General features: G+C 40.4%; 1 long non-coding RNA gene across 1 annotated transcript in view; it reads right to left on the minus strand.

Moving 5' to 3' along the window:
- Positions 1 to 628: 628 nt before the first annotated feature.
- Positions 629 to 11,153, minus strand: part of LOC106897671 — an 11,987-nt gene continuing 1,462 nt past the window's right edge. The window contains exon 2 of the long non-coding RNA XR_001413813.1: positions 629 to 2,765. This is a non-coding gene — a long non-coding RNA (uncharacterized LOC106897671). The remainder of the gene's footprint in view (positions 2,766 to 11,153) is intronic.

Below are 11,153 nucleotides of genomic sequence, written 5' to 3' on the forward strand. Positions count from 1 at the left end.
CTGCTTGGTTGAAATTCTAAGAAAGGTTGTTTGGGTGAAAATACATTTTACCTTACTGTATCAAACCACACAATGCAACAGATTTTTTTGCTGTGATTGTATATGTCAGTGGTGAGATAGATCTGATTACTCATACATATCATACATACAAAATGTAACAAACTTCAGAATCTTCCATTTTTTCCCTTCTGACACACATAAAGGGTACATATTCCCACCCTAAGACAATCACTGCTCACAGCAGGTAGAGGAACTGCTCTGCAGAAAGTCAAGGTTTCATGCTTTTGACAAAGTTTTTATGTAAATGATTTTAAGATAAGAATTAAGAGTTAATTTAAATACACTTTCAATTGCTGTGGACTTAGCAATTCACCTGTACAGCGCGTCTTGAGGGTAAGGTCAGATTTTAAACTATTTATGACAGAACTGAGAAATTATACCCTGGCCTGTTAGTTGAAAGGCAGCTTATAAAGGCAGTTGCAGCCTAAAGTCAACAAAAAGACTGATCATGTCTTATTTCAATGCTGGTATACGTGCATTTATGTCCTGAAGCAACTAGCCCATGACAAGATCACCGACTCTTTTGGGGATCACCAGCTCCGGGGTCTGAAGTTACAAGACCACAACATCGTATTAAAAATAAGCTCAGTTTTATTACAGTAAAGATAAACGTTGTTTTGTGAGGGTTTGAAGATACTGAGGATAAACAGGGGCCGCAGAAGGGAAAGTAACTTAGATCCTTAGACTTTAATCAGTCTTAAATGTGCTCTGGAGGTACCTAAGCAGATGTGGTTGTTAAGCTCTCTGTATCAACAGTTCTGCTCAGTAGTTAAAACACTCCCAGGGAACTACTTCAGAGTTAATTGATGCGGTGTCCCTCCTAATGGTGGAGGAGAGCTGGAAAACAATAGCAAATATGAGTTCTTTATTCAGGTGCTGGAAGGAGGTGGTTCCTTTCTTCCCTGCTCTGGAGCATCAGGAATGGTGCTCGTGGTCGCCCCTGTCTCCACACCAGGTTTGCTGGAGTTCGAAGCCAGGCTCTGTGGTGCAGGGAGCCTTGGGCTCCTGGTGTGCTCACCAGGGACCTCTCCGAGTCCTGCTAGAGAAACGCAGCAATTACTTCTCCATAAGAAGCTCCAGAGCATGGTGTATAGACATAAAGAATCCCCATTGTGTGCTTATGTCTGGATGGAAAAGGACCAGAGCTGGTGCAACCAGTGAGCTCTCTTTCCAGAAGGGCAGGTTCATACCTCAGCAATCTGGTAGGACTTCAGATCTGAAGCTCCAGATTCTTCTCTGGGGAAAACTTCCAAAACTTTCAAATCCTCAGTGGACTATGCTGAAATTTCCTTGTGTTGTCCTAATACTAGCATCTTATTCTTTTCTCTGGCACAGGGATTTCACCCCCTGCTGCTCTCTATCCCTCAGTTATTGCTGTTGCTTTTTGTTTGTAGGGCTTCTCATCAGTCCAACGCAAATGCTGTGTTTCCTGTTTGTACTGCAGCTTTTGGACTTTCTTAGCTGTGATGCCTAGAAAACCAGCACAATATTGCAAATAAACTATTGCTTTACTAAACTAGAAAAAACAAAATGTTGGAGAAATGGGAGAACTACATGAGTTCATTGTTCCCTCCAGTGGTTTTGGTTTTTTTTTCCTCCCCCCCTCCCCCTTTTTTTTCCTTTATTCTTTGTCTAATTTTAGAATCTAAACTTGGGTTCATTTTGTAAAGTATTTTGTGAAGTGCTACTGGCTGTAGTTCTATCGTATGAAAAACATGTTTGTTACTCTGATTGCCAGGGAGGCATTTTTGCAGCTCCCCATCACCTTCCTCTTCACAGTACTGTTTCCAGCATGTCGCAGCACAACAGGCTCTTCTGCTCAGGTCCATCTCACAGAAACACAGACAGCAGTGGGAGCCTTTGTGGCTGTTGCCTCATCCTCCCAGAGGGAACAGGGCAACAGGGCTTTTCCACCTTGTTAGTGCTTCCCTTTCAAATCCTCACCACTTCTTTCTTGACCCATTTTGTTGAATGGCCAAGGGGAAAAGGCTCCATGGGCCACTGGTGGCTGCTGTGTCACAATCTTGGAACTATGGTGGCACGAAGCCACCATTACCATGCCCAAACCTGCTCCCACAACATTCTCCTCCACCTCAACCCCTCAACTCCTCAGTCACAGGAGTGATTGCACATGGTGAAGTCACGGGGCTACAGAAAGTATGGCATTAGGGGTTGAGTTGGTAAATGTGCACCCTGGCACCAAGACTGGTAAAGCTTCACCAGGCACCGCAGTTAGTGAGATGGATCCCAGAGCCACATGTCACCTCTCTGCACCTTCCCTGACTCAGATGGCATTTTTAGCAGTGAGATGGTGGCTTCTGAGCAGATCTGTGGCCAGCCTGGCTGCCCTCTACCAGTTTGCTCTCTTTGCCCGAGTCACTGGTGCCAAGTGGTGGTGAGCTGGAGGGCTGCTGGGTGTTTTCTGTACTGGGTATTCTACGAGAAAGACCTTCCTCAAAAACAAGGCTGCTGTACAGTTGAGTCATGTTCTTGTTGCTTGACAGTACCTGTTGACACTTACGTATGTGAGTGATTCAACTCAACGTGCTCTCCTCCCTCTCACTTATCACTGCATTGAAATTGGACATTCCGCATATGAAAATTACAGGTTTGTGTGAGCTGTGTTCAGAAGGGTGATTCACAGAGCAGCATAACAGGCAATTGTTGCTGGCATCCAGTGATGACTTCATCCCTTGCTGTTGTTTCTGCAACAGAAAGCAGCTTTATCTAGGATGGGTTTCTGACCCTTCACATAGATTGATTTTTATTTTTTTTTTATCCTTTACTTTATAGTTGTCCACGATCAATCCTTTCTTTGGTTGTTTTGAATCCTTAAAAGCATGACAGTAAGAAACAGAAGGTGCACCTTCAGTTTTGCACCAAGTGCTGGAGGTCACTTTTCTCTTATACCCTTTGATGTCCTTGGGCCAGACATCAGTGTACTGTTCTGCAGAGAGCTTTGCATCCCGGTGTGGAAAGCCAGGAGGTACCACCTAGGAACGGGGTCAGCCACACAACTGAAAGACAGTGTATACAAGCTGCACCTTGTCTTAAGTAGTCAGCATCCAGAGAGAGGTGGATGGCATTGAGGAATCGATGGGGTGGGATGATTCTCTCTGTTGTGGCACAACAGCAGAAGAAGTTGCACATGCTAAGTCAGCACTGGAAACAAGGGTGAGAGGACCAACCACTTGGCTTCCACCCATATTCCCTGCAGGGGCAGAATCACTGTAGATGCCCACAGCCAGGTGTGACCACCAGCAGCCACTTTGCCTGAAAAAAAATCTGCTTGCTGAAATACACTTAATGACGATTCTTAAGAGTGAAGTGTTTCCAGCTAGAACAGGACTTTTTCAATTCAAAAATCAGGTTATCTTCTTAGTGGGGCATTAATTAGTGACCTGAAGTTTGAAAAATCCATACTTTGCAGGGATTATTTCTCTGGGTGTTGATATATAAACCCAGCTTTTCACAGGCATTCAAGCAGCTCCTTCTGAGAACTGTAACCCAACACCAAACACCGTTTCTTAGTCAGCAACTCTGCTTCCAGAACTGACATCCAGAGACAAGGAGAGAAAGCAAATCCACCTTATTATTCAGTTCTCTCTCTTCTCGACAGGATTTCATAACAGCTGTGGCACTGCCACACAGCATATGTCTTCTCAAGTCTGAATGCTGCCTTGCCTACTAAGAAAAGAACATGGAACCTGGGTTTTAGATCCAGATGGGTGATAACTGGCCAAAATACATATCACTGTAGAAAACTGTATTTCCAGATATGCATATACTTACGGCAGAGGCCAAAATACCACAAGAAAACCTTCCCACAAAAAGAAGTCCCTAGATTTACCTTGAGAGGATGAATCTCAAACAGTTCTCCCAATGGATTTTTCGCCTTTTCATAAAAGTCATGGTAATAATAGCTCAAGCATGAAATCTATTAAAGTCTTGGCTACAAAACCTAAAGGTTTGGAGTATCTGTAATAAGTCACTTATACCAAAATAGACCATATACAGAACTGAACAGTAGCAATGCAGTACTCTGTACTTACCCTTTAGTAAGGAAAAAATGTTTATCTCTGTAAGAAGGCATTGAGTAGTCCATTAGTGAAAATTCCTGAATAGGGGTGGCTTATATAGATGGGCAGGAAGTGAAACAATTTTAACCTTTTTTTACTTTTTTTTTTTTGAGATGAAATTGGGAATTATTACATTCTAATATCTGTACTAAAATGACATTTATATTGCTATGACAGTCATGGACCAGGTTATATTTTCATTCCAAGTTCTCCTGTCTGTGTGGGAATCTTTCAAACCTAGAGTGACCCATGTGTTATAACGCAGACTTGGGTGCACAAATCTCCTTATGAAAACTGCACAGTTTAAACCCCTTTGCATTCTGCTGGAAATTTACCCCTTAATAATTTCGTACAACATTTTGTGCAGATTTAATTTACTTCTGCCACCAGATGGCACTTGTAGTGGGTCTATGTTGAGAAAATAAGTGTATAAGCTCTCTAAGGCGAAGCATTAAAATCAATTTAAAGGCAGAACACTGTTTACAAACAGGGATTTTGCATAACAAGGGACTGCTTTCTTTGCCAGTTGGATTCTGTAAGAACTGATACGCAGTGTTTCATCAAGCAGCGTATTTACTGTCTTCTTTTTAGAAGGAATGATGTGTATGTGTAGACCTTGTCAAGAATTCTTCATAATTTTGCACTGAAACAGTGTAAGAAGAGGAGCAGACTGACTGAATTACAGTTTTCTGACCTTGAGTACACAATGTGATGCTGTAACTGCTCTGAAGTGGAATCTGGTTGATGAATCATCACAGAATCATAGAATGATTAGAGTTAGATGATACCTTAAAGCCCATCCAGTCCCACCCCCTGCTGATACCTTAAAGCCCATCCAGTGCCACCCCCTTCCCTGGGCAGGGACACCTCCCACCAGACCAGGTTGCTCCAAGCCCCCTCCAACCTGGCCTTGAACCCCTCCAGGGATGGGGCAGCCACAGCTTCTCTGGGCAACCTGGGCCAGGCTCTCACCACCCTCACACCAAAGAAGTTCTCCCTGAGATGTCACCTAAATCCCCCCTTCCCCCTCCTCCTATGGCTCCCCTCCCTGATCCAGAGTCCCTCCCCATCTCTCCTGGCTCCCTTCTGGGACTGGAAGGGGCTCTAAGGTCTCCCCAGAGCCTTCTCTTCTCCAGACTGAACCCCCCAACTCTCTCAGCCCCCCCTCCCAGCAGAGGGGCTCCAGCCCTCCCAGCATCTCTGTGGCCTCTTCTGGATCCGCTCCATGTCCTCCTTATGTTGAGGAGAACAGAACCTGCTGCATCAGCACCTCTCTGATGAAAAATAGAAAGGAAAATGAGAAACGAAATAAAGGGGAAGAGGAAGGGGAAGGGAGAGGAAGAGGAAGGAGGGGAAGAGGGAAAAAAAGAAGGAAAAAGGAGAAAAAAAGAAAGAAAAATAAAAGTCCCTTGGCTGATTACAGCTGTGGTTGCAGCAAGCAGAACAAGGGCTTTGTCTACTGCCCTTTTTGAGGTTGAATATTGTAGAGATAAATCCCTTTTGGCCAGGCATTCTCTGAAATGACAATGAATAACAAAGCAAAGGCATCTGCACGATTCCATCAGTTGTGCTCTTGCCTTGGGTGGGACCTAGCTTCAAGGAGAACATTTACCTTAGGTAAATGCTCCACGCTTGCCCTGCTAGCATGTATGGCAAGTGTAGTGGCCGAGATTCTGGGGGTTTAAATGAGAAAAAACCAAACAGACAATAACAGAACAGAAGCCAGAAAAGGAATGAGTTGAAACCTGCTCACAGTTGCAGCTACACCTTTTTGAAAACCCTTTTTTGCTCCCAAGGACTGAATTTATTACATTCTATATCAGAAATTCCTAGAGATCTATTTTAAATGTCAATTTGTATCTAGCATCAAACAATGAAATGACACCTCAATGACTTTTTGACAACCAGTTTTTGAAAAACCTTGGCTGGAAGGTGAATTTTTTGCAATGTGAAAAAGAGAAAGGCAGAGTCTTCCCAGGCCATACATTAAAGTAATGGAAGAACTATGTTCCTCGGCAGATCTGATTAATACAAACACAGCTAAGAGTTACTTTCTTTACATTGCTTTTCGGAAAATATCTTTTTCAGGTGGAAGGTAGACCCAAATATTAATAATGCATCTTTTTTCCTGTAGTAATTCAGCAACTAGATGTAGTAAAAGGGTTTTAAATGCCTGGATCACTGACAGGCAAAACAAAGTTCATCGCTAACAGCCCTGTTGTAGTATTCCTCAAAGCCAGGTTTCAGGATCACTCACTCCAAGGTATTTGATCAGTGCCACTTTTGCACTTCAGTAAAAAGCTAGTCACATGAATTAATTCAAGATACAGAGGATAGCTCTTGATTACATAGGGCTATGAAAGATAAAACTCAATACAATAAAAAGCTTTATACGGAGATTGGGATTAGCTTCTCCATGTGGGAAATGGATCAGATTTATCACATAATTTAACGTGCACCTTCTCTACTAAGAAAGTACAGCATTTCCACAGGCAGAAATTCACTACGTAATCTGCCTCCTGAAGATGTTGAGGATCAAAACACTTACAAAGAAAATTTAATTCATTCCTATGCCTGTTGCAGAACAGTTCTGTGTTTTTAAAACACAATTCATTTTGAGGGACTGGGAATAAACGAAATTTGTCATTTGTAAACTTATTTTGGTACCATGTTTCTCCTTGTGTTCTAAAAGCCCGGCCAAGGGGAAACCTCCAAACATCTGATTAACACGTTGTTAGAGATCTCAGAGATGATTCAGATCATTATTCTCCTCTGGATAAATGACCCATTTTAATTTTGACAAAGTAATATGCACAAAGCAGACTTATGAAAAAAACATAGCTAGTTCTTTTTGTATTGCATTTCCAGACTTACATCTCCATCTCTTCTTTATAGAAGCAGCACATTCCTTTTTCACTTTTCCTTTTGAGTAGAATTCCAATTCATCTTTAAAGCGAATCAAGTTACTTTTGCCTTCAGATACTCATTGACAGGGTCAGTTCTGGAAGTTCCTCTGTCTTAGAAAAACTGTTCCCTCTGCCAGTCTATAATCCCCCCCACGTAAGTGTTCACGGAACATTTTGCTGCCACAATATTTTGTCATTCCATATGACAGATTTTCAGTCTGTGATAGAGCCTCCTCTTGAGAGATGGTTCAGTTATTCAAAAAAAAAAAATCCCTTCCAAAAGCAAGTATATTTCTTTTTTTCAAAAAAAAAAAAAAAATCAACTGGAAAGAACCTAGCTGGGAAAGCTTCCAGAAATTACTGCATTTTTCTCAGATCTCTAAAAAGAGAGCAGGATCAATGCTTTTCAGGAGTACTGATCCAAGAGAAGCCTTCGCTCTGAACGTTCATCCTCACCAGCATGCAGAGAGCCCTGTTTGTGTGGCCAACTACTGAGAGGCTGGGGATGCACCATGTTCATGAGAGGCACTTTAATTGTGAGTTTTTAATAGTAAGAGGAAACGTGCAACAAAAGCCACTCCATAAGGACAACATACCCTTGAGACCGGAGTGCCCCCAGTATTCACAGTGCTCCGTAGCCCTTGCTGGTGCAAGACTAGGTTCCGATGGCAAGAGTACAAAAAAGGAAATAATGAAAAATAATGCCTTTTTGCCAGTCTCTGGCAATTATGAAGCAGCAAATACATTTTTTCATGTTAGCTTTGACAGAAATAACTCCCTTATCTTTAAACCTCCATAGAGTTCAATAGAGCTTAACTACATTGCTCTAGGGCTTCTTGATGCAGTTGCGGTACAAATGCTCATAAAATGGAGAGAGGCTGACGAGCCACAAATACCAGTTTGAAGATCAAGTGATAAAGTACTTTCCAAGGCTTCTAGGCTGAAATTGTAAATAACAGTCTGTTAGTAATGATACAGTCCGGCATCAACACATTTCATCCCTTCCTCTGCACTTCTCAGCAGTATGAAAGAGAAGGGATAAGAAGAGGTTGATCCCGTCTGACCTTCGCATTTTATTGTTCGTTTTTTCATTTCCTGATTTTGAATCTTTACCCAAGATCTTGAGGTTTAGCACTGTTTATTTGGACAAGAAGCAATTGAAATTGATTTGTCCATATTGTGATGTGTCTGCTTTTTCTTTAGAAAAAGGATAGAAGAGTTTCCAGTCTGCATTTGCAAATCTAGTTTTAAGCACTGCTGCAAATAAAATGTAAGAATTTAAATTTCCTCCTTCCTGTTGTCAGTGATAAAGCTGAGGTATGATTTTTACTCCTTGTTTACAAATGAAAGTTTATTTCTCCTTCTCTTCACATATATATAATACACACTGTCTTGGACAGCAATATATTACTGACTTCTCCCTGGAAAAAAAAAAAGTAAATAGTACAAAAATCTAAACAACTGCAGACCAATAAGAGTGAAAATATGGTGAGTCAGAGCAAACAAACTCTTCTAATTGCATTTGCACAAAAATATCTTAATGACCACAGATCAAAAACTTACTAATGTTCTCATAGCATAAAAATAAGTGACAGGCAGATATAGTTTCTCATTTTCACCTTTTTCCATGTTCCTTCACCTTTCATTCAGGGTGGGGACAAAGAGTAATGTACACTGTAAACACACATACTGTAGTCAAGGTAAATTATATATCCCCACCTTTCAGGCAAAATTGCCCCCATCAATATTTAAAGATGAAAACCTATCTCATGTTTGGTACAGGTTCAGATTTGAGAGACTCTTTTTTCCCCTGCGTTCACAGCCAGGTTGGATGGGGCTTTGAGCAACCTGGTCTGGTGGGAGGTGTCCCTGCCCGGGGCAGGGGGGTTGGAACTGGATGGACTTTAAGGTCCCTTCCAACCCAAACCATTCTATCATTTTGCAGATACGAAGATGGAAAGTTGTTCTCTGCTATGACAGAGTTTGGAGGTGGACTTGAGATTAGTGGTTCTTAGTAGCAACCTATAATTATTTGCTAGTGACCCGTTTTGGTTAATGACTGCCTGAATTAACATTGCCCATGTCTAGCTGCTTCCATACATTAAAGAATAAAATGCTATATTTATGTACATTAATCATGACAGCAGAGAGTGTAGCTGTCCCAGGGATGCTGTAAAATTGGAAAAAGCAGGAGAAAGGGTCCGCATCATTATTAAAACCAATCAGATGTGTATAACAGAAAGGATGGGTAACACAGGCCTTCATGATTTGTGTGTTGTTGCAATTCGTATGAAATAAGTAAATAGGGGTTTTTTTCCTCCGAGTTTTGTTGATGACATGGATTCACTAAACCACCTAAACACACAAACAAAAAGCCATTATCGATGGCAATAACGGATTAAGTCTCGGTCATAATCTTCATTTTCAGTCCCATAAGTGCTTCCTGACTGATCTGTACACCTTACTTTGAATATTAGCTGGTTTAAACCATTGATAGGGATACAAGATGTCAAATGGGAACACATAAGGGCTAGAGATGTTTACTGCCTGAAAGGATAGGCATTGATAAGGACTAGGAGGTATGGAGATGTTTACTGCCTGAAAGGATAGGCATTTTTCAAGCATTCAGAAGTCATTAAATGCTATAATTAGGATTACCCATGCAACAAATTCTTCTCTTTGATCATATGAATTATGGTATGCCCTATTTTTAAATTATTTGCGAATTCACCCATTGGATTCAAACGTAATGGACAGAATACATATTGGAAATACAATCTGATAGTGATTTTTCAGGCTGTTTCCCTGGTTTTTATTTTTTTTTTACTATTTCAACTCCTTTTTGAAGGCAGAATTATTTTGCTAATGTAAAAAAATATTACTATGCTATCTAAGTGAGTTTCTGTTTGTAGCGTCCTAGTAAGCAACATGCTAATTACAGAGGGGAAGTGAGAACATGAAATTAATGATAAAATCCATTAGTTTTCATCAATTTAGGTGTCTAATTTAAAACACCTGTGGCAAAAGAAATGCATGTTTCTGAGGACCTCATCTTTTATCACAGTTGCCTCTTCTGACTTTTCCCTTATTTCTGTTTCCATAGATGTTTAAAAAAGAAAAAAATAATATCTGATTTTACTGTTTTCTCATAATATTATTCTGAAAAGCAGTGTTTGCTGAAATTCACCACTGTAATTCAGACTGAAGAATATGGTAAGCACAGAAAAACTGACTCCAGTAGCGTCCTAGTAAGCAACATGCTAATTACAGAGGGGAAGTGAGAACATGAAATTAATGATAAAATCCATTAGTTTTCATCAATTTAGGTGTCTAATTTAAAACACCTGTGGCAAAAGAAATGCATGTTTCTGAGGACCTCATCTTTTATCACAGTTGCCTCTTCTGACTTTTCCCTTATTTCTGTTTCCATAGATGTTTAAAAAAGAAAAAAATAATATCTGATTTTACTGTTTTCTCATAATATTATTCTGAAAAGCAGTGTTTGCTGAAATTCACCACTGTAATTCAGACTGAAGAATATGGTAAGCACAGAAAAACTGACTCCAACCAAATAAAACATAGAAAAATATTAGAATGGAAATCAAAAAGGAGTACAACATCTTAAAACGGAAAACAGTGGGTGAATTTAACTCTGGCAACACAGGTAAGTATGTATCCTTTAAGTATCCTTTAAGTAATGTTTTTTAAAAAACCACACACAAACCCCTCCAATGCTTTTATATGAGAAAGTTTGCTTATTAAGTTTTTATCCAGTAGGCCTTCAAAAACACTCTGATTTCTTTGGGCTTTTTTTACATAGAAATGCCAGTATTTTATGTTGTATATGATATTTTATTGCCTTATAAGCTTGGAAAAGAAGCGTATTGCAATGAAACCAGGTAAGATTCACAAGAATTGGTGATGAAACATTGAAAGGGCTATTTCAGCATTTGATATTTTTCTTTGCTTTCAGAGAATTCATGAAGTTGTAATTTTTTTTGGGGGGGGGTATTTGTTTACTTTCCTCTTTTAGTATTCAGCTTTCTAATCTGATGTCTGAGGTTTTTCTGTCCCTGCCGATAAGCCTGTGCTGTTCCTCTTCATCTAA

This window comes from Calidris pugnax, unplaced genomic scaffold (assembly GCF_001431845.1).
Source record: "Calidris pugnax isolate Ruff unplaced genomic scaffold, ASM143184v1 scaffold336, whole genome shotgun sequence".
NCBI classification, from domain to species: domain Eukaryota; kingdom Metazoa; phylum Chordata; class Aves; order Charadriiformes; family Scolopacidae; genus Calidris; species Calidris pugnax.